Source organism: Crotalus tigris, unplaced genomic scaffold (genome assembly GCF_016545835.1).
Source record: "Crotalus tigris isolate CLP2741 ecotype Arizona unplaced genomic scaffold, ASM1654583v1 scf7180000019936.317499, whole genome shotgun sequence".
NCBI classification, from domain to species: Eukaryota; Metazoa; Chordata; class Lepidosauria; order Squamata; family Viperidae; genus Crotalus; species Crotalus tigris.
In genome coordinates, this window is record NW_024097780.1 from 283,833 (window position 1) to 308,847 (window position 25,015).

Sequence of the window (25,015 nt, forward strand, 5' to 3'; positions counted from 1 at the left end):
GGGACATCTGGGAAACAGGGAGCAGAAAAACAATTAAATAAAATAATGGAACATAAAAAGCAGACTAGAAAAGGAAGTTCAAGAATCGGACAAAAATCCATTAATCCTGATAATTCAAATATAGTATATTCACCATATACATAATTTTTGGCATATCAAAACATGGGAAAGTGATAAAGAATAACATATGAACGGTTACATCTGCCTTGCTATTTGACCCTTTGGCCACAGTACAGTTTCCCTTTTTCACAAATAAATACTGTATTTCTTTTTGCTACCCTTGATCTAATTCTGAATATCATTTTCTCACCTTTTCACTCTGGGAATCATTGGGATGTTGCGCCTATATAGATGAGAAGAATTTTCAAGTTTAAACTCTTGTTCAGCCATAAAAGTGCTTGAACAAAGCTTTATATCTATTAACTTTAGTTATCTTGGATAGATAGAATTTTTGCGAAAATGGAAGCAGGGAGAATCTTATAAGGTACTGTAAATATGAGCAGAATAACAAAGTAATAGGCATCTTTTTAAAACTGCTTTACAAACTCCTGGCCTAAGGCATAAAAGGAGAAATCTGTGGCAAAGGGTTTTTCAAACTTTTTCAGGCCACAGAAAGTGTTACTTATTTTCCGCCCAAAATTTGACCAAAAGTCAAATTCTAGTGATAGAAAAGTGGCTGCTGGAATGCATTTTTTCTTCCCTCTTAGTTTGCCCTGGGACCTTATTAAGTCCTGTGAAAAACCTTGCTCTAGATCAGGGATAGGCAACCTTGGCTCTTTTATGACTCGAGGACTTCAACTCCCAGAATTCCTGAGCCAGCCATGCTGAGGGGACAGGGAGAAGTTTCCAAGCTGAGCCATGCTGGCTCAGGAATTCTGGGAGTTGAAGTCCACGAGTCATAAAAGAGCCAAGGTTGTCTACCCCTGCTCTAGATGATGCTAAACCAATCTGATAGCCGAATCAACAATTAGACCCCATCATGATGATGTCAATGAAAAGGAATATGCCTCGTAATCTTAGAACACTGGGTTGAATTCAATGAGTTCTGCTGCTATTCCAATGTCATTCTCCACAAAATTTACTTTTGATATTCTCCCCATAATTTTTTCTGCTCATATAACCTAAATTTGTTCTAGGGCATTGGAGGATGGCCAGATGTGGATCACTAGGACATATTCTATGAAGGAGAACAACTGGCTGTTCTTCCTTGCATAAATAGAAGTGTGCTTCCCTAATATTCATTATAATCTAGACTAGAATGCTGATTTATAGCAAGTAATCTGAGCCATCACTATCTATACCGTCTGCAGAAGTGTCCATGGGATATGATTTAAAAAAAGTGTGGTTTATAACTGCCTGCTTTTTCTTAACATGCCACCCTCTTTTTTCATTATACCCTGTAGGGATCCCTGAGAATTTAGCAATAATTCTCCAGGATTTCAAGGTATTTTTTTTTACCAGCTTCTGCCTTAAAATATTTTTTTCTGTTGATAAAGAGGAGAGAAAATCTTATTATACATACTATATTTTAAGTTCTATAAATTACTTTGTATCACGGTTTTAGGAAATACTTTCAAGCAACAGCATATGCTGTCTATAATGCTAGCAAAGCACGTGTAATCTTGAATTGTCTTTAAGTTTTTTGATGTAGACCGGGGCCCCCCAACCTATGGTCCGTGACCTGGTACTGGGCCGTGGCCTGTTGGCCACCGGGCCCCAGGAATAGCCGGTGAGCCCCAGTACTCACAGCAGCACTCCCACGTGGGCACTAGTGTCCCCATTTGCGCATGTGCAAGAATGCTAGCACTGCCACTGGCGTCATGCGTGCGCCAATGGCCCGTTTGCGCATGCACGCGCAGGCCACACACAAACCGCTGCTCCCTTTCCTTCCAGGCCGCCCAGCCAGAAAGATTGGAAAACTCTGATGTAGACAGTACAGGTGGTCCTCAAGTTATGACCACAACTGAGCCCAAAATTTATGTTGCTAAGTGAGACATTTGTTACGTGAGTTTTGCCCCATTTTATCACCTTTCTTGCCACAGTTGTTAAATGTTGCAGTTGCTCAGTTAGTAACATGGTTTTTAAGTGAATCTGGCTTCCCCATTGACTTTGCTTGTCAGTAGGTCACAAAAGGGGATCACATGACACGGCAACTGTCATAAATAAGAACCAGTTGCCAAGCATCCGAATTTTGATCACATGACCATGGGGATGCTGCAACAGTCATAATTTTGAAAAACTGTCCTAGGTCACTTTTTTCAGTGTTAGTGTAAGTTTGAACAGTCACTAAACAAACTGTTGGAAGTCAAGGACTAACTGTATTCTTCATATAATTACTGTTCAAAATTTATGAAGTCTGCTATTTACTCCAGTCTACGGGCTAAATGGCTGAACTGTAAACTGCCAAACCTTAATTCTTATCTCTTTTTATTATATTTATTTTACTGTATGTGACTTCATTTACTGTATGTGGCCACATGAATCTTTTTTGAAGTATTTTTTAAAAGGTTTTTCAATTGCTTCAGTTGCCAATTTTTTTTTACAGCTGAACATTAACAGCCTTTTTTCTCATTTTATAATGCGCAAATCTGCAATGAAACCCTTCCTGGTAATGAAATAAATGAAAAATGATCCCACCTATTTAATCTGAATGGACTTTGTCGCTCCACCCTCTGTGTGACTCCAACTGCTAACAATTACAGAGAAAGAGTGTAGCTAAGGTTGCTTGCCTCAGTCTATTTAGAAATTTGCAGCAGCTTGAAAAATCAGGAGTACATCACTTTGCAGTCTAATCCAAGATAGCATCCAGCTGTTTACTGAGCAGGAACAGAATTTTCCGCTAATATTTTGTGTGCCTTTAGTATATGCAGAATGAATATATGAAAGGTAACCGAATGCTTACAACTAGGTGTCTGGTAAATGAGGTCAAAATTAACTGTGCACAGGTAATCCTCAACTTACAACAATTCATTTAGTGACCGTTATGACCACGTTTCATACTTAGGACCATTGCAGCATCCTCACGTGATCAAAATTCAGATGCTTGACCACTGGTTCATATTTATGACAGTTGCGGTCCCAGGGTCATGTGATCCTCTTTTGCAATCTTCTGACAAGCAAAATTGACAGGGAAGCCAGATTCACTTATCAACTGTGTTACTAATTTAATTATTGCAGAGATTCACTTAACAATTGTGGCAAGAAGGGTCATAAAATGGGACAAAAGTCACTTAACAAATGTCTCATTTAGCAAGAGAAATTTTGGGCTCAATTGTGGTTGTAAGTCAAAGATTACCTGTATAAGAACACCTTTTAAAGGACTAGAAAGAGTTAACAATGTAAAGAAAATGGAATCTATGCCCAGAAAAGTACTTCATTCATACATACAACCATACATAACAATGAACAATACCAGCTATGTTAAACAGTTCATTTATATATGTGATGATACTAGTAAAGCTACATCTCTCAAGCCTTGGGAAACATAGTCAGCAAAGATTCATCTAAGCTAGTTCGGATAGTTAATTCAGATAATGGATTGTGCTAAAATTGAATAAATCATCTGAAATATCTAGTGTTGATCTGGACAGTTTCTAAAAGATCAACACAATCTAGATGAGACTAGTGGTTTATAAATATCGTTTAGTCATCATGTTTCATATAACCATTTTAAGCCTTTGAAATTCATCAGAAACTGAAAGACTTCTGGAGATTGCATTAAGACCTCTCCATCTGTTGAGCGCAGCCACGCTTTCTGCATGTTTCTACAACTGCTGAGCAAATGATTGGCTCAGCTGGTGTTTTGGACAAGAATTTTGTTTCCTTTTCCTTCATTAAATGCACAATGGAAGGAAAAATAGAAGCAGAAGTACAATCCAGGTGAGACCACCACCTGCGTCTCTCTCCACTCAAAACAAAACTACTATTCAGTTCTGATAAAACAAAACAAAGGAAAAAAGTTAGACAAGTAGAAGAGACTTCTTGTTTAGAGAATGAGAAGTTACACATTTCTGGCTTGGTATTGTTTTCTTTAGATGTTTCCGAGTATGAGATACATGATTTTGTAGCTTGAGACAACTGCATTGTATATTCTTGCAAAAATAATTTGAACAAGTAGATATTTCAGTGTTAAGACCATTCATAAACAGAACAATTCCATAATCTATCAGCTTTAACTCTCTCAATCCCTTAAGCTACTTGATAACCTGAAAACTACTTGGCCAAATAACTATTATTTATCAAGGTGTAAGAATATTTGCTCTTATTGTCTAAGGGTCAATCACTATACATTAATTTAATTTATTTCATTTTGCATTGTAATATCTTGAAATATGTTCTTCTATTTCTGGAAAGGGAAGAAAGGAAGTGGCATCTCTCCCAACTGGATTTAAATATCAAAAAGGAGAATAACACAATCCCGTGGAAATGAAACGATTGCGCTATATTTAGTTGTTTTTTTCTATAAAGAAAACAGTATAAAGGTAAGAGGATGATTGGAAATGGTGGAGAGTTAATATGAGATTTTCCAGATGTTGAATTCAATTTTTTACAATCAATTTGGCTTGCATAAACTGTAAGTTTTAATTTAGTGGAGAAACTATTCCCACAGATTTTTAACTCCGATAGTAATTGACTTTGTTAATTTTTTTTAAATATCGTAACAACATTTATAAAAAATAAGCATGTTCCTCATTCCAGTAATTTCTTTAAAATGGAATTCACTGTATTGTTAAAAACAAAGCTACATATTTAGATTCATTAATTCAGGGTTCAGTCATTTTTTTTTTTTAAAAAAGATGTTTGTGAGGAAAAGAGGGGCTTTCATGGGTTTTCAATGTTTCAATTAGCGCCATCAGCTAAATTTCCCACAATGCACCTGGCAAAGTGTATTTCTGGGACACTAAAGCAGTGGTTCTCAACCTTTCTAATGCCGCGACCCCATAATACAGTTCCCCATGTTGTGGTGACCCCCAACCACTTATACATCACCGGGTGCCAGGGGCGTGGCCAAAGAAAAGGGGGGAAAATGGCGGACAGGCTTGTTTGGCGACCCCCGTGAAATGGTCGTTCGACCCCAAATGGGGTCCCGACCCACAGGTTGAGAACCACTGCACTAAAGGAATGGGAGTGAAATGACTCCACTGGACTCCATTTTGTCTCCCTGCTACAGTTATCACCTTTAAGTCAAAGCCAGGCGGGATGAAACCCACTAGCAAGCACTTCATTAAAGAACACCCTCAAATGAATAAAATCTTGGATAAAACAATTCTAGATATAGCTATTTTTTTCTAGCTTTTAATAATTTGCTTTCATTTCTTCCCATAAATACCGATCCTAGATTTGGCTATTTTATTTAGTTTCCATTATTCCATCATAATTTAGTTTCCATTATTCCATCATAAATCTCATAAATACAGAAGTTTCTTTATTATACATCATCAGCTCAGTATTGACTCTTAGCAAGTGCACAGATAGATTTTATCCAGAATGATCTGTCCCTCACCTCATCCTTCAAGGTTTTTTTTACTGATGTACCTATTGCCACTGAAACTGAATCCATCCACCTTTCTACAAGTTGTCTTTTTTTTGTTTCTTTCCACTTTTCCTAGCATTACAGACTTTTCTCCCTCCCCTCTATCCTCCCCTTCCCTCCCCTAACTATTTTTACTTTTTAAATTGTAAATTGACTACATAAATCATTAAATAAATATAGCTTGTAACTATATCCTGTCTAAAAGCTTCTGTAAAGAAACTCTTACGTAATTGTAGGGCTGTAATTATTCCACCTTCATGTATTCCCTGATTATCTCAACTTTACCAAAGTGAGAAGGATAGAATTAGATCTTTAAAAAGAAAAGATATGTATGCTTTGAGTCTCATGCATATACCAATGAACAGAAAATCCCCTTAAGTGTTACCGCATTACTTAAAGTTGCATTCCATCTAAGATTTTTCTAGACACCAGCCATCTACAAGAAGAACTGACAAAGCAAAGAAAAGCAGAATTGTGGTTCACTAAGCCAAAGTATTAAACTTTGTTAGATTTTTTAAAAATCCTGCCTTTATTATTTTTATAAATAACTCAAGGTGGCAAACATATCTAATATTCCTTTCTCCTCCTGCAAAATGAGGGAGGCTGAGAGAAAATTACTGGCCCATGCATTAGGCGAGACTAGAACACCCAAACTCTTGGTTTCTAGCCTTAATGACTAGACATCCTATCCCAGGCCCTGATGTTATGTAAAGACGATCTCAATGTCTGTATGTTAGCTGTTGATTCTGCAAAGGGTCTACATTACTTGTAATAAGAAAAAGGGAATGTTTCATTTATGTCAGGTACATAACAGGCATCGATTTGCTAACAGACATTTTCCTTGATATCGTCAAGGATTCCACTCCATATGAATTTATAAAAATAGCCTGTTTTGTTTAATTACAAAATTAAATGATTTTTATTTCTGAAAATGCCACCACAGTAAATAAGAGGAGCACTCCAGTACTTTATTTGAAAATAAGACTTCCTGTCTATCAAAATATGAATGTAATCAGGAGGTTGTCTTTAAATGATAAAATGGCTGTTTTGCAATGGTCATTCCTGCTGTATGAGATACTTTACAATATTATACAGTAGTAAATATCATTGTCTATTGCATGACTGGAATGACGAATGCATTTTTTAACCTTGGCATCCAGTTTTGGTCGCCACAATGTAAAATAGATGTTGAGACTCTAGAAAGAGTTCAGAGAAGAGCAACAAAGATGGTTAGGGGACTGGAGGCTAAAACATATAAACATTGCTGGAATTGGGTATGTCTAGTTTAATGAAAAGAAGGATTAAGGATGATATGATAACAGTGTTCCAACATTTAAGGGATTGCCACAAAGAAGAGGCAATCAAGCTATTCTCCAAAGCACCTGAAGGCAGGATAAGAAGCAACCAATGGAAGCAATCTAAACTAAGGAGAAATTTCCTGACAGAACAACTAATCAGTGGACAACTAGCCTCTGGAAGTTTTTAAGACGAGATTGGACAACCATTTGTCTGAGATAGTATAGGATTTCCTGCCTGAGCAGGGGGTTGGACTAGAAGACCTCCAAGATCCCTTACAATTCTGTTATTCTGTTATTAATGTGATTCTTCTTACTGAGATTTTCCACATTCTCTCTTCAGCTCTGGAACTCCAGCCAATGCTTTAGAGCAGACATGTCAAACATAAGGCCCGGGGGCCGGATGCGGCCCGCGAAGTGGTTTCATGTGGCCCGCAAAGCCATCCTGGAAACAGTGAGGGAACGGCCCCCTCTGCCTTGGTCCTGGCCCAGCCTGGCCAGGAGCCAATGTACAATTTTATGGTGGCCATCTATGCTGAAACACATTCAGTCTTAGCTCCATAAGCCCCCCTCCCACCACATGGCCTGAGAGGAACAGTGAGGCTCCTCCAGTGGACCATGCCTTGGCACTTGCTCTGGTTCCACCCCCTTCTGCTAGAGACCCTCAGATCTGTCCCACTCCTGCCCAGGCCCCCACAGGCCCCCTTGACGCAAATGATGTAGAGCTGGCCACGCCCACCCAGAAGGCCACACCCACTCCATCCACACCCACCCAGTAGGCCACACCCACTCCATCCATGCCCACCCAGTAGGCCGCACCCACCCTGGCCACACACATCCCGGCCCCCTGAGGGCAACCGCAATGCTGATGCAGCCCTCAATGAAATTGAGTTTGACACCCTGGCTTTAGAGGAATGTTAAATGAAGGGACTTTGCTTTCATTAGGACATTGTTCATGGAAGATTTCCAAAGGGATTCTTCACATAAATCATCACTGAAGCAAAATATTCCTTTGTAGCTTTGCAGAGATTATCTAATAATGTTATTATCATGCAACACATTTGATGTTATCAATTTTCAAGCTGACTTGAAGAATAAAATATACAAAATGAAACTAAAATATAAAGTGCTTTACCAATAGAATTCCATTTCCAACAGAGTTTAAAATTATTTCCAGTTTATTGGCAGGTATTTTTTTTTACATGAATCTAGTTTATTGATAGACGAACATGTTAGTAGGAACTTTTTAACCGGTTTCCCTGCTGAGAGCTCACACACTGAACACAACCACCCTTGTCATCACTCAGTCACTTCATAGATTTAATTCCTTTCACCCTGTGATGACACAGTTAGATCATGTTGCTGGCATTGTGACTATGGTTTGAAAGAAGCTTGGTAGAGTTTAGATCCCATTTAATTATCTCTGTATTTTAATTCTTGCAAATCAAAAGTGCCACAGAAAATGACTAGCTTAAGATTTCAGAGCTGATTGAAGACTAATATCAAATATTGAATGGCCATTGGAAAGAAATCACTTTCAAGGGCAGATTCTAGTAGAGAAAAAAATTACAAATTTCTCAAGAAATTAAATTCTATCGATGGTTTGAAGAACAAAAGTGTTATGTATAGAGTTCATTGAAGATAAATGACCTGCAATCAACAGAATCCTGAACCTTATGATGAAGGATGTCACTGTGTCTTAAAACCTAAGACACTGATTCTGTGGTAAATTTCTGTGACTTACCATCTACTTCATTAAATAAATAAGGAGTTACTAAGTATTTTATAACTCTAAAGCCCACTGTTTTCCTCCAAGGAGAGACAGGAGGTGAAAGAATGAAAGGTGAATGGCAATTAGATGTTTATTCCCAGTTGCAGGTAGATGTCATGATAGTAGCAACGTAGTAGATATTAACTTATTCATTGGGCTCGGAACTCAGGTAGGCATTTTTAATTATATATTAAAAATATTAATTATAGACAGAAAAAATAAAGAATTGTGGATTCATCTAGCATGGGAGTAAGAACAAGAATAGTTTTTAATGGGAAAATTTTTGTTGTTGTTAATTGCGAAGTCGTGTCCGACCCATTGCGACCCCATGGACAACGTTCCTCCAGGTCTTCCTGTCCTCTACCATCTTCTGGAGTCCATTTAAGTTCACACCTACTGCTTCAGTGACTCCATCCAGCCATCTCATTCTCTGTCGTCCCCTTCTTCTATTGCCCTCAATCTTTCCCAGCATTAGGCCCTTCTCCAATGAGTCCTTCCTTCTCATTAGGTGGCCAAAGTACTTGAGTTTCAACTTCAGGATCTGGCCTTCTAAAGAGCAGTCGGGGTTGATCTCTTCTAGGACTGACCGGTTTGAACGCCTTGCAGTCCAAGGGACTCGCAGGAGTCTTCTCCAGCACCATAGTTCAAAGGCCTCAATTCTTTGGCGCTCAGCCTTTCTTATGGTCCAACTTTCACAGCCATACATTGCAACTGGGAAAACCATGGCCTGGACTATACGCACTTTTGTTGGCAGGGTGATGTCTCTGCTTTTTAGTATGCTGTCTAGATTTGCCATAGCTTTCCTCCCCAGGAGCAAGCGTCTTTTAATTTCTTGGCTGCAATCTTAGATAACTAACATATGTTTGTTTTTCACTTATCAGTTGGCTAAATGGAATAATTTTATGTTAGAAAGAAAAAGTAGAACAAAAAAATAAATTCTACTCCTTCTTCAGCACAATCAACTCTTTATTGAAATAGCAAAATCATAATTGATTTGAATTCAGAAAAATGTTATAAAGCAGCAATTTAAAACACTACCAAACTGAATATTTTTTTAAAAGGCATCCATCATAATAACGTTACACTAAGTTCTTAATGAAAGAGAGAATTTAGGATATTTTGTAATAATGAAGAGGCTTTAAAGTATAATTTCCAACTATGTGCAGAATGCATGCTGATCCATCAAAAGCCATTTAGCTATCTGCATTTAGCTATCTGCTATTACATGCTTTCTAGACAAAAGTACCAACAATAAAATGATCCAGAAGACAATTATTTCTTTGTCATTGAGGGTTAAGAAAGCAACCTATTATATCAGATTTCATCTTTCTGACTGATCATTGGCCATATTGCTTCAGGCCAAATTTAGCTTTTAACAGGACTGATCTTTCAACTTTCTGAAAATCTTTACCACCAATGTATACCACTGTTTTCTGCAGCGGAATAAAAACACAGATTGTTAACAGCAAGCACTTAATATTTGTTAAGTTCATAATTTGCACCTTCTGCTAAAACTGTACTTCATACCTGCTTGTTTCTTTAGCATTATGTAAAGTAATATTGCACAAAATCAATAGAACAAGAGCAAAAGAAATATGCCTTTATTCACTTACCAGCCTTCACCTTTTCAGTAATAATTGGCACAGCCTGGAAAAAAAATAAAATTGTTATATTTTCATAATTTTCTACCTCCTTATTAAACTTATTAAAATACTTTTATAAATGTTTTCTTATTATTTCTAAGATTCTGCATAACAGTGAAATCTCTTTGCAGTAAGTGCATATAATTTCCTAGAACCCAGAAGACAGGGAATCCATCTTGAACTTAGAGTGTAACATCAAATTTAAGAATGAAAAGATTTAAACATTCATGGACTCTGGTAGCACACTATCCTTAGATACATCCTTAGAAATGTCCTTAGATTCTAATTTTAAATTGTGTTTAATTAGCATGTTTTTTTTTTAAGTTGAACATTTGCTTCCTCTGCAGCTTCTGATATTTGACATTTGTTCTCTACTTATTTGACATTTGCTGCTATTTACCTCTCAATAGCTTTGACTAGTGTCCCTATTCTACGGACCTTCCAGGTATATTACATATCTCCTCCCATAATTCAACTCTATAGGGAATTAGGAGAACTGTGGTCAACATAACTGGAGGATGAAAAGTCAAAAGAAGAAAGCTTAGGGCTCCCTTGCACTGCAGCTCTAAGCTCCTCTCTCCTCTGCTGAAAATGACTAATAAAGCCAGTTTTAAAAAAAACTGGTATTGGATTTTAATATGTTTTTCAGATTTGGCAAATGCACACTCAATTAACATATCTTGACTGGTGAACTGCCAGTTCTTTAACTCTCCCACCAATGCTTGGAAAGCAAGGACCACTCACTTTCCTTCCATGCAAGGGTCTTTAAGATCATCAATATACCCTTTGTACAAGCCCCCATTATAATTGACATCTGTCTATCCATTTCTCTGGATAGAAAAAGAAAACACCCACAGTTTTGCAATATTCCTATTACTTGATGTGGAAGAGGGATTTCAGAATTCACTTGCTTAAAAAAATAGAGTAGAAGACATTTGCCTAGAAGAAAATGGGCCACACAATATCACTTATGCAGCAGAAAATTGGAAAACATTGCTGTTAAGATAGAGTGAGAAAGATGGTGGGAAATTCCCTCTGCATCAGGCTGGGTGGCTTGAGGACAACATGCACTCTTACAAAACTCCTTGGGTTGGGGCATCCAAGCAAGCCTTTAGTCTATTTATTTGGCTTGCCAACTTGCAGTGCACAAAGCATTGTCTCGAACATTCTTCAAACAGTGTGACATGATTCCAAGCAACCCAATATTATTTATTCATCAAATATACCCAAATATGTGTACCATACTATATTACTATCAGTAATAGAATTACTATCTATTATTATTCTATTACCCCCAGACTGTTACATTGCATTTCAGTAGCATATTCCTGTCCTGCTTCATAGCTCAAGTGGAAATATCACCTGGAAACTATTACTTGCATTAAAAACCAAACAATTGAACAGAACTCTGACCACATCATCTTGATCAACTGTCTGTATATTTGCTGGATGTTCCAGCCAACTTCTGAAATTTCAGCAGAATTATTGAAGAAAGATGCCTTCTGGAGTTAGAAATGCTGTCTCCAAGGTCTGCTTGTTCAAAGAGCATTTGGACAGATAAAACATTTTAATCCATACAGCTGTTGGCCTGAAGCACTAATTATGACAAAATTCCTCATGATCTGATCTAGAAGTATTGGAAGAACCAACACAAATAAAATTCACACCAAAATGAGGCTAGCATCAGCATTTTCAGATAGGAACCACACAATAGAACAGTATAATATTGCTGAGAAGTCTGCTCTTGCATGCAAACCAGGATTAAATGAGGTATACATATGGTACCTGTTATATCCTGAGCCTGTGCAAGCAGGCTCGGGGCATTGCAAACGGTCCTGGGCAGGTGCAAGCTGCCCAGGACCAGACAGGCTGTCGCCAGTACTTGTGCACATGCGCAAGTGCTGGTGCGCCAAAAGTTGCAGATTGACCCAGGAATGGCCTATAAAAGAGGCCGGGAGTTTTGGGTGTTGTCGGCGACTTGTACCTAGTATGCTGAACTGAAATAAAAAAGTTTCCTGAGAACTACAACTGCTTCTTGTGTCTTGCCATTTCGCGAAGGACGCAACAGTAGCCCTCCCTTCAAAGCTCAGCCCTACCTCACCGTGATGTTGGTGGTGGTGGATGAACACCATAAGACTATTGTACTGGCCAACACCGCTCTGACGTGGAAAAAGACCTGGCGACCTACTCTAGTTTTCCCAGTCAAAAAACCTTTATGGATGGGCTCAAAGATGTGAAAGATATGGTATGGAGCGGTGAGTTCCCCTGGCTGGGAGACACCAATAAAGATACAGGAGAAGAGCAAAATCAGATATCATAGTAGCAGGAACATCCATGACATGGACGGAGTAAATCCTAATGGCCTCCCAGCCATTGACACAGCTCCTAGTAAAAAGAGATGTCTCTGCTGTTCAAAGATTTTAAAATTAGGATCATGGAATGTTAATGACTTAAATCTAGGAAAGCTGAATATCATTAAGAACAAACTAAACAAGCTCAGCATCGGTATACTAGGCATCAATGAAGCCAATGGACACCAAAAGAAGAATGGGCTTCATACTGCATAAAAAAGTGGGCAGAACCATAAAAAGTTTTTGAACAGTCAATGATAGGATAATGGCAATAGGTATCAGTGGAAAACTTTGCAGCATGACAGTTCTGCAAGTTTATGCTCCCACTGAGGACTCAGCAGTTGAGAACACCAAGGAATTCTACACTGAAATTCAGAACACTCTGAAACAAACACCAAAGAAAGATACTATCTATATTATTGGTGATTTCAATGCAAAAGTGGAAGAAATGGAAGAAACAGAGATTTACAGGCAAGTTTGGTCTCAGTGAACCAAATGAGGCAAAAGAACATCTGATTCAGTCATGAACAACAGCTAAGCATAATGAACAAGTGGTGTGAACAACCCAAGCAGTGATTATACCAAATGGACGTCACCAAATGGAGAACACTGAAACTGAATCGACTACACATTATGCGAAAAGAAGTGGAAAAGTTGCATCTTCACTGTGAAAATGTTCCCTGGTACATAACCTTGCTACTACCATAGCCTTTGGGCTGTGGTGCTGGAGGCGACTTTAATGCATCCCGTGGACTGCAAAAATAAAAAGTCATCTCAATGTGACTTTCCATGAAAAGTTGTAGGCAAAAGATCAAATCCCTCCTGATTTTTGACAATTTCCAGATAAAATAACAAATATTCAAACAAAATTTAGTGTTTTTTATACACACTATAATGGATTGATTTATTATATTACTGTAACAAATCGATAAATAACAGCATGGATTTCAGTGGGTGTGTTCCATCTATGACTAAATCTAAATCCCACCCATGATTAAATGTAGAATATAGAAATGGGAACTCTAAATTTACTTCCAATAGAATTAATGGAAATATATGTTGTAATGGTATAATGACCAAAAGCATTGGGCTGGAAACCAGGGCAATGGCAGTTCTAATCCCATCTGAGGTACAAAGCCAACTGGGTGACCTGTCTAATTATCTTCAGCTCATTATTCAATCTGATTGGCAATAATTTTATAAGGAAAAAGACATTCCTTCCTACTATTATCTGATTCATTCAGCTGGATTGCCAGAGGTAGAAATGGGGACACTTCACACACAACGGATGCATTCTCCACTATATGATTGTTCCTCCTCATTCAATGACTCATGGGCGTGGGGTGCAGCTAGCCTCATGAACCGTTGAATAAATACATCTGCTCTAACTTCTTTGAACCAAGTTCAAGTATGTTGTAGATGAAATTAAAGCATTAGATTTGATCTTTCTATTACACCAGTCAGCCTGTAGATTCAGCTGTGTTAAACAACACTGATTTATGACAGAAAGGAAGCTTACTCTCTCTTAAAAAAGGGCTTCAGCATTTGAAGGAACCCATTGCGGATTCTCGCAAGTAACTACTATATTTTTGTTTTTTTTTTCCACAGTGGTAGCAACACATAGAATTTGTGAATGTATACTATGGAAGATTTTTGAGTGCGCTTCCCAGTTTTGGTTTTAGATTTTAAAACAATAGTATTTTCATGTGCACATGGAGGAGGGCACGGGATTGGTATGCAACCCCAGAGAGTTAGCTGTGGTCAGTTTCTAGAAACTGAGCTAGTCAATCAAGTTTGAAGAGCTGGAACCACTGTAAAAGAAACAAACAAGCAAATATACAGAAACAATTTCTGAGTTTCTAATCTCTTCCTTCTTCTGAATAAGACTTATGTCTCAAAGAAATCTCTATCGACTAAGGCAGCAGATAGAAAAGAACTCCAAAATAAAATAAATGAAAACAGTTTCAAAAGTAGCATCCAACCTCAGTGACAAATGGAAATATATGTTTGTTTATTCGTTTGATTTATATAGCTGTCTATCTCACGTACGTGACTGTAGGTGACTCACATTAAAATAGGTCAAATATATAGTAGAGAAATTGCTGGATCATGTAGGATGAGTAGAGATAACTGGGGAGAGATGGTCCCATAAGTAACTGGGCCCCAAACTGATAACCAGCGCCTTGAATTGTAGCCAATAGAAAATGCCTTCTCCATTTAAAATCTTTTCCTTGTGATTTAGCATTAAAAGCCATGTGTTTTGGCTGAAATAAAATCTACTTTAATCTGTAATTATAACTGTATAATTGCTTCAATTCTTCCTTACAATTTTTTTTAACTTTAGCTGCTGCTTTATTTTGTGGCATATGAACTGAAATGAGAACATGGATGAGGAAGAGAATGAAATAGTAGTAGCATCAGTGGTAGCCGTAGGAGTAGGTGCATGAGGCCGGGAGCTCGATCATCACAGACTGAAAAATTTGTAAATATATTTGCATCCTATTGGTGACATATTATTTATTTTGTCCTTATTTCAGACATGTACAAAATGTAGAAAAATATGTAAAACCAATGAAAGAGAAAACTTCAGTCAAGTGTGCAGATATGACAATTAATATTTGACTTACGACCTTGACTTACGACATTGACGTACGACCACAATTGAACCAAAAATTTCTGTTGCTAAGGAAATCATTTATGAAGTGAATTTTGTTCGATTTTTGTTCAACCTTTCTTGCCACAATTGTTAAGTGAATCCCTGCAGTTGTTACGTTAGTAATATAGTTGTTAAGGGACTATGGCTTCCTCATTGACTTTGCTTGTCAAAAGGTCACGAAAGGTGATCACATGACCCTGGGTTGTTGCACCCATCATAAATATGGACCAGTTGCTAAGCATCTGAATTTTGATCACGTGACTATGGGGATGCTGCAGTGGTCGTAAGTGTGATAAATTAAGGTGACCAACCGTCCTCCTTTAGGGAAGATAGTCCTCCTTTTGTAAGTTCTGTCCTCCCTCGAAAAGTGTCCTCCTACATGGCCTCCTTTTCGATATTTGAAGACTAATCTGCAGGGCTTTTTTTTTTTCCCCTCATAGAACGCTCAGAATGGCGTTCTGGCACCTTTTTTGATGGTTTTTTTTCAACTTTTGCATGAGCTGTGCTACTCCCGCTATTGGCTTTCGAAAGCCAATATGAATTGCTGCTGAGCGTGCCAAAACACCCGGCCGGCAAACTTTGCACATGCAAGTTGTCTGTATTATTGTTGCAATGAATAAAATGTTTCTTTTATTTACGATGTTTTTTTCTTCAATTTATTTGTGTCCTCCTTTTCATTGTAAAAAAGTTGCTCACCTTAGATAAATGGTCATAAGTCACTTTGTTCAGTGCTGTTGTAATTTTGAACTGTCACTAAATGAAGTTGAGGACTACCTGTACAAACATTTATACTAAAGTAGATAATTAAAAAGTTTTAATTATTTCTAATTCTACTTAAAAACAAATATCAGTAAAAAAAAACAGTGGCAGTTTTCAAGGGAAAAAACCCTGAAAAAGTATATTGTTGAATTCTTCTGACAAGCCCTCTATGACTTAAAGTTCAGGGGTGAGGCACTGACATACTTTGTTAATTTTCAACCCTGTAGGATAACATGCCTTATTTTTTTTTTATTGAAAGTTTTTATAAATTTTTACAAAAAAAAACAAAATAACAATACAGAAATGAAAAACAACCGTGCCTTATTGTTACTTATGCAAAATGGCTACATCTAAAAAAAAAAAAATCTTTGAATTCACTGTGGACCTTCTCCAGTGCTTTCCATATGTTTTATATTAATTGCATTCCCAGGAAGTGATATAACATTTTTGGCAAAAGAGCAATTAAGTGGGATTTTCCTGCATAGCCAGATGGGTCTAAGATAGCTTCAGATTATTCCTAACTGCTTAAACATGATGAAACGAAAGAACAATTCTAATACCTTCCATATGATTGAACAATACACTTTCAATTTTTTTCTGTTTCATATTGTCATATTGTATGATCAGAAAAATAAAATTAAAGTACTAGCTGTGTCATTCTCACATACTTTTAGTGGTTTCCTCATGAAATTTCATTACCATGCTATAACCAATAATGCTGCTTATAATTTAAAAATAATACCGTAAATGCCGGCGTATAAGACGACTTCCGCGAGCGCTGAAATCGGCGCCAAAGACGGGGGTCGTCTTATACGCCGAGTCGTCTTATACGCCGGAAATACTGGTAGTTTCCGGCATATAAGACGACGTTCTAGGAATGCGGCCCGGCTATAAAGACGGGGGTCGTCTTATATGCCGGGTTGCCTAATACGCCGGCATATATGGTAATTTGCTTGTGTAATAATCATTTAAGAGAGATACAGTTTTTTTGAGTCAAGGATCACAATGTAAGGTCACCTAGTATTTTAACAAAAAAAACACATTAAAAGGAATGGACAACTTGGACAGCAGCGTTCCTATAGTTGAGGGGCTGCCATAAAGAAGAGGGGGTCAACTTATTTTCCAGAGCAATAGAAGGCAAGACAAGAAACAATGGATAGAAATTAATCAAAGAGAGAAGCAACCTGAAATTGAAGAAAAACTTCCTAACTGTTGAGTCCGTGGCGGGAAAACAGACACGAGAAGCAGCTGGAGTTCTCAGTTTCTTTTATTCAGCGTTCAGCTTACAGGAAGATGGCTTCAGCCTCGCCCAAACGCCTCGCAGCCTCTTATATAGGCAACTCCCGGGTAAATGGGTTACTTTTCCCGCGCCAGCACCCGCGCATGCGCACGGCGCTGGCGACAGCCTGTCTGGTCCCGGGCAGCTTTGCACCTGCCCGGGACTGCCTGCAAACGCCCGAGCCGTTTGCAAAGGCTCGGGACATAACACCCCTTTCCCCCGGGCTAAAACTACTACCAACATACAACATTTATTTTATATGACATTTTGCTCCCCAGTGCTCCCACTGATTACTGGCTTTTGCCTTGCCAGCAATGGTTATGTAATCTTCTAGATACTTAGGAGATTTCTTTGCTCTCTGTGACCTTCTTAGCTCTGGGTTACTGGCATAAGTCCCCTGACTGGAGGGAGGCGTGAGCCTGTTCTCTCTATTGTGCCCTGGTGTCTTCCAAGGACTGTGCCCCGATGCCTGGCCTGCTTGCTTGCCCACCGGGCTCGTCAGGCCAGGGCTTCTGTTACTTTGTGACCTGGTTGACCTACCTAGCTGTAGACCCTCAGGCCCCTTGAAGTGATAGCCGCTGCTGGGCGTCTCTGTAGAACCTCCTAGGTCAGTCCAAGACCTGTCAGGAGGCTGTCCATTCCCTGAACCCCATTCTGTGCTCGGGCTCGTGTGGGTTTCTGTACTTTCCCAAAACTCAGGTGTTCCCTGATTTGTGCTAGGGGTGTTGTAGTCGGGACTTGGTTCCTCGACTAGCTCTGTGTATGTTTGACCCCCTGTAGGATTTGGGGTAAGGTCAGGCCAACCTTGGGAATTGTGTGCCAGCTCTCTTGCGGGGAATGATTTGTTGGGATGCCCCCGGGTATCCTCCGTTGCTGGAGTGCTGTGTGATGTGTGTGGAAAGTGAGTATGCCCCCGGGGTGACTCCCTGGCTGGAGTAGGCGTGAGTGCCTGTTGTGTGGGTAAGCTCCATGACTTTCTTTTCGGAGCAATTGCAGAACCCTGAGATGGGCCGTTTGTGGCTCCCTCAGTGGAGGTGGGCAGTAGCTCTTGCCCTTCCCTTTGCTCCAAAGGGTCCCCTCCCCCCCTGGAAAAGACCCAGGAGTCTCAGCAGAAAAGTCTCGCCTAGAGCGAAGTTGGTCGATGTGCCGACGCAGGACACGACCGTTGTCCAGGGCAACCTCGTAGGAGAGAGGACCTGTGATCCTGGACACAGAAGCGGGGACCCATGTATGACCAGGCCCGTAATTGCGAGCCCAAACCGGGGCACCCACAAGTAGTTGTCTAGGTGCCCTAGGATGTGAGGTAGATGAAGGCAGTCTGTCCGGATGCAACCGGTCAAGTCTAGTAGTAAGTTGGCGCCCCCAACGAAGTTCAGCTGGACTTCTCCCTGTAGAAGTGGACGGTGTGGTGCGATAAGAAAGGAGAAAGTCAGCCAACCTGTGATGCCAGTCCCCGTAGGTGAGTCTCTTCAAGGCGTCCTTTGCGATGCGCACCATGCGTTCAGCCATACCGTTGGTGGACGGGTGAAAAGGCGCAGACGTGGCATGACGAATCAGGTTTGCCTGTAAGAAAGCTTGGAATTCGGAGGAGGTGAATTGAGGGCCGTTGTCGACACAATGACATCTGGCAGCCCGTGTGCAGCAAAAATCCCCCTCAGTACCTGAATAGTCTTTGCAGTGGTGGTGGATGAGACAGGCACAACCTCAAGCCATTTTGAATGGCTGTCAACAAGGACCAAGAAGAACTGGCCCTGAAAGGGCCCAGCGTAGTCAATGTGCACCCTAGACCATGGGGACTGTGTTTCCTCCCATCTATGCACAGGAGCTTGGGGCATCTCTGGGCGAGATCGTTGGCACAGGTGGCATGCGTGTACCTTAGCCTCAATATCTTTATCTAAAGCAGGCCACCACAAGTGGCTGCGTGCAAGAGCCTTCATACAACAATGCCAGGATGACCCTCGTGGAGGGATTCTAAGACCCTAGTCCTCATTGAGGTGGGAATGACAACTCTGTTTCCCCAAAGCAGACAACCCTGAGAAAGGGACAGTTCGTTCCTTTTGGACCAGAAACTCTGAAACTCAGGACTAGGGCAGTGCTCAGGCCACCCGGACAGGACCCAGGAGCGGACACGTGAAAGTGTGTGATCTGTACCTGTTTCAGCGGTAACATCCCTGGCACTAAGAGGGAGCTCGGGCAAGGCTTGGATTGATAGAATGTTGACAGCTGGCGCAGGGTCAGCTTCTACTACTGGCAGGGGCAATCTACTGAGGCCATCAGCATGGCCCATTTCTTTCCCAGGCTTGTGGAGTAAAGAAAAATCATATGCAGACAAAAAAATAGACCACCTAAGCATTCTAGGGGAAATGATTTGGGGAGTCTGCTTACGTGTGGTAAACAGTCCCAGCAGAGGCTTATGGTCAGTGAAGACCGTGAAATGCCTGCCATATAGAAAATCGTGGAATTTTTTAATTCCAGCAACAACAGCCAGAGCCTCCCTGTCTATCTGAGCGTAGTTGCGCTCGGCAGAAGACAGTGTTCTGGAGTAGTATGCAATAGGAACCTGAGTTCCATCAGACCTGAGGTGACTCAGGACAGCTCCAACCCCGTAGGGGGATGCATCACAAGCGATGCACACAGGAAGAGACTCGTTGAAATGTGCAAGAACACTGTTAGAAGTGAGCAAGGCCTTGACTTCTTTAAAGCAAGCCTCATGTGCTTGTGACCACAGCCACACAGCTTGTTTGTCTAGTAGCCTGTGAAGAGGCTCAGCTACACTAGCTTTATGTGGAAGAAAAGAATTGTAGAAATTCAGGAGGCCTAAGAAGGCCTGAAGTTCGGCCTTAGACTTTGGCCTGGGTGCTTCTAAAATAGCAGTTAGTTTGGATTCAGCAGGATGAATCCCAGCAGCATCAATTTTGAATCCCAGAAATTCAGTAGAAGGCACCCCAATCTTGCATTTGTCTTTTCTGAGCTTGAGGCCTGATTTCCTGAATCTTAACAGGACAGCCCTAAGCCTTTCAGCTAGAATGTGTGTGGAGTCTCCTGCAATCAAGACATCGTCAAAGTAGGGGCAGACCCCTGGTATACCTCGTAGTGTGTTTTCCATTACGCTTTGGAAAATCCCAGGAGCGACATTCACTCCAAACTGTAGCCTTTTTACTTTAAAGGCTCCCCTGTGGGTCACAATGGTCTGAGCTATGGCAGCATCATCATCAACAGGCAGCTGTTGATATGCTTGAGCTAGGTCAAGCTTTGCAAAAACACGCCCCCCCTTGAGAGAGGCCAGGATGTGACTGACCACAGGAACAGGATAGGCATGTTGCTGCAATGCCTTATTGAGTGTGCATTTGTAATCAGCACAAATGCGAATGTCCCCATTTGCCTTTAGAGGCGTGACAATGGGGGTCTCCCACGGGCTGGAATCAACAGGTTCTAGGATTCCCTGTTGGATTAGTTTGTCTAATTCAGTGTCAATCTTACTTTTTAAAGCAAAAGGGACCCTTCTTGCTTTAATCCTAATGGGAGTGACAGTGGGGTCTAGCTTTAAGGACACAGGTGGTCCTTTGAATGTGCCCAGCTGGGGGCTGAAAACATCTGCAAATTCTTTGCAGACTTCCTGTAGGTCGAGTGTTTGTAAGCTAGTGTTGAGTCCTGTGACGTGTATCCCCAGGGCCTCAAACCAATCGAGTCCTATGAGACTCGTTCGTTCACCCCCTACTACTAATAAGTCTAGTGGACCTTCAAAACTCTTGTATTGCACGTTAAGGGTGGCCTCCCCCTTAACACACACTCTTGAGTTCTGAAAATCTGTTAATACAATATCAGAAGGCCTTAACTTGGCCTTAGACCCACTACTGGAACAAATCTTCCTAAATGTATGCAATGAAATGATGGACAGGGCAGACCCTGTGTCTAGTTCCATAGATAATGGAACCCCTTGTAGCTTCACGTTGAGTGACAGCTTTTTCTTCATGGGCTTGTGTGTGCCTGTTCTACAGATGCTTCTTCGCGAAGCGCAAAAACCTACCCTATTCTGGCTGGGGAATCTGGTACCCTTCAGGCGTTCTTCTTGGGGTTGTGCCTTTCGTCGGCCCAGACACACAGCTGCAATGTGCCCTTGTTTGCCGCATGCCCGGCAGGTAGCGGAGCGGAACTTGCAGTCGGTTCTCCTGTGGCGACCTCCACAGCCGATGCACTTGAGCGGAGCTGAAGAGCTTTCCTTCTGATTTTCTCCCTTCGCGGGGTGTAGACGGTCGACTTCTTCGTCCGGATCCTCCTCGGAGTTTCGTCGGACGTCTTCTTGGTGCACGGACGCACCCTCTGCACTGCTTCTGATCGGCCGCATGTTCTTGACGGCGCCGCCTGCTGCTTCTTCTGCGGTGACTTCCCTTAAGGCGTCTTGGAAGGATAATTCTTCCTTAGCGAAAAGTCTCTGTTGTAGCTCTCGATGCCTTAACCCGCACACGAATCGGTCCCTCAGTCGTTCCTCGAGGTCCTTGAACTCGCAGGGCTTGGCGGCCTTCCGTAACGCGGCGATGTATTCCTTGGCTGACTCACCGGACCGTTGATCCCTCTGTTCGAAGGTGTGGCGCCATGAGATAACGGACACCTTGGGGTGGAAGTGCTCCTTCAGCAGCTTCTTCAGGTCTGCGTAGCTTACAGACTCTACTGGAACAGGTGCTGCAAGGTTTTCTGCGATTTCGAAGGCGTCTTGGCCGCAAACGCAAAGCAGGGTGGCAGCCTTCAAGCTATCTTCCCTCACTTGGTTTGCCTTGAAGTAGTTCTCCATTCTGGATACGTAGGACTCCCACCGCTCTGGATGTGAGACGTCGAATTCTGAAAGCCTTCCGATTTTCGCCATCTTCGGATCTTCAGGAGACGGGTCTATCAGCCAGCCTACCCCCGAATGCGCACCGGAATGGCGGGCAGCTGCCAAGTCGACGCCGTTCCTCTTCCGCCGCTCAGGACTCCTTGGGTAAGCTTACACTTCTTCCTTTCCAGGTAGTGCAAGGCATCCCACCTCGTCGCCAGTGTTGAGTCCGTGGCGGGAAAACAGACACGAGAAGCAGCTGGAGTTCTCAGTTTCATTTATTCAGCGTTCAGCTTACAGGAAGATGGCTTCAGCCTCGCCCAAACGCCTCGCAGCCTCTTATATAGGCAACTCCCAGGTAAATGGGTTACTTTTCCTGCGCCAGCACCCGCGCATGCGCACGGCGCTGGCGACAGCCTGTCTGGTCCCGGGCAGCTTTGCACCTGCCCGGGACTGCCTGCAAACGCCCGAGCCGTTTGCAAAGGCTCGGGACATAACACTAACTGTGAGAACAATTAGCCGCTGGAACTACCTTCAGAAATTGTGGATGCTCCATCATTGGAGACTGGACAGCAGCTTCTCTGGAATGCTATAGGGCAGGGGTCCTCAAGCTTGGCAACTTTAAGACTTGTGGACTTAAAGCTGGCTGAGGGATTCTGGGAGTTGAAGTCCACAAGTCTTAAAGTTGCCAAGGTTGAGAACCCATGCTATAGGATCTCTTACTTGAGCAGGGGGCTGGACTACAAGACTAGATCCTTTCCAGCTTTGTTGTTCTGTTAGATGACATAATCTAGATCACTCCCTGAATTTTGTATGACCAAGTCACCTGGATCCTTCTCCATGCTGTTGCTGTGCAAACTAAGATCAAGGGACACCCTAATTTTACTTTTATTTCTAAATTTACCAGAACATAATGTACACATTTGTCTTGTATGCAAATAAATAGGAGAAGGGCAGTTGCTGTTAAGAGTTTTTGAAGTCACTGAGTTATCCTTCCATTTAAATACTTCTTGCAAGCATCGTTGCTAATGTAGCACTCATGTACCAAATTTATGCAGCAGTAGCTTGAAAAAAAACCCTAAATCAGCAGCCTAGCCTTTGGAAACGAGCTAAGCTTTTACTGGAAAGGAAGAGAAAATAACTTTTCTATTTCACTTAAGTCCCTTCAGCTGGGATATTTGGGTATCTAGTGCATGCTGAACTGTTAGCTGCAAGGAAGCATGAAGAGTCAAAACAGCTTGGATCAATCCAAGTGTTTAAGCTTGGAATCAACAGGATGGCATGCACTTGTCTGGATGTATATCAAAACTGAAAAAAAATAAATAAAAATAAGTGGTTGCTTTGAACGAGGACCTGGGAAATCATTAAGATATCTTTCCCCCCTAGGGACCAATCCACAGAATGTTACACCAGCTGAAGTCCAGCAGCCAGGAAATGGAGTGAAGCAAGAGTTCCCACTGCTGGGAAAAGAGGCCATATAGCTCTGCATATTTTCATCATTACAAACAGAAAAATAATTGTGTTATAGTTGTGGATGTACCACAGCTGAATCAGAAATTAATCTGGTCTGTTGCTGAACATAGACAGTAGCTGGTTCTGGAATTTATCCTGGAGCAATGCAAAATTCCTAGGTAAAAAATGTTTTTAGAAGAAGCATAATGTTTTTAGAATGAGCTACTCATGAGGTGTCTTCATTTAAAGGGTAGTTTCCATTTGAATCTGTCTAAATCCTTTTCTTTTCTCTCCTTGAAAGCAAGATAATCTCCAGCCTTTAGAACAGAGGTGAGGAATGATGCCCCTCTGTGACTTGTGGACTTCAACTCTCAGAATTCCTAAGCCAGCATGCAAATAGGCCAGGGATATCTACAACATCCCTACAATCCATATTGATATGGTATGGTATGAACCTACAAGGAGCTGTATCAATTGAGCGACCAACCAACAATGGCACTGACCACCTCTCCACTTGGTGACCTTCATACATAATGTCCAGGCATTCACATAACATGTCACATGACATGACTAGCCAGCAACACAACCCACTGACCACATGAGATCAATAAAAGTGGAAAAGAACTGAAACAAGATGCTTCAACTAAAAGAGGATCCTCACAAACAGATCTCATCTTCTCTCAAACTCATCCCGTTTGTCAGAGGCACCATACTGCCACCCTCATTGTGATTGTTGCTACTGGAATTCCAGGGGGAGGTAAAAGCAAAAACAAACAAACAAACAAACAAACAAAGAAACTCATCTAAGATTGCCTCCCCCCATTTCTGATTAGATTTCCATTAGATTTCCATAGATTTCCAGAGGGTCCTTTGCATTCTCATTGCTGATATCCTTGACAGACTGGCCTAATGGGAATCAGAATAGAGCTGGAAAGGACCTTGGAGATCTTCTAGTCCAGCCCCCTGCTCCAGTATGAGACTCAATATAATTTGAGAAAAATGGCTGTCCAGTCTCTTCTTAAAAACCTCTAGTGATGAAGCACCCATAACATCTGAAAGCAAGTTGTTCCACTGGTTAATTGTCCTCACTGTTAGGAAGTTTCTCCTTCATTCCTGGTTGTGTCTCTTCTTGATTAGTTTCCATCTGTTATTTCTTGTCTTGCCTTCTGGTTTTTTGGAAAATAAGTTGACCCCCTTCTTCTTGTGGCAGCCCCTCAAATAGTGGAAGACTGCTATCTTGTCCCCGCTAGTCCTTCTTTTCTCTAGACTGTTCCCAAATTCTGCAACTGGTCTCTAGGCCTTTAATAATCTTAGTTGCTCTTCTTTGCACTTTTTCCAAAGTCTCAATAGCTTTTTTTGTAATGTAGTGACCAAAACTGGATGCAGTATTCCAAATGTGGCCTTACTAAGGCTTTATAAAGCGGTACTAATACTTCAGTGATTTTGATTCTATGCCTCTGTTTATA

General features: G+C 41.1%; 1 protein-coding gene across 1 annotated transcript in view; it reads right to left on the reverse strand.

The window, feature by feature from the left end:
• DLC1 (DLC1 Rho GTPase activating protein) overlaps nucleotides 1-10,231 on the reverse strand; it is a 187,478-nt gene extending 177,247 nt beyond the window's left edge. Inside the window, exon 1 of the mRNA XM_039364977.1 lies at nucleotides 10,213-10,231. The gene's annotated coding sequence lies outside the window, so the exon portion shown is untranslated. The remainder of the gene's footprint in view (nucleotides 1-10,212) is intronic.
• Between the last annotated feature and the right edge of the window lie 14,784 nt (nucleotides 10,232-25,015).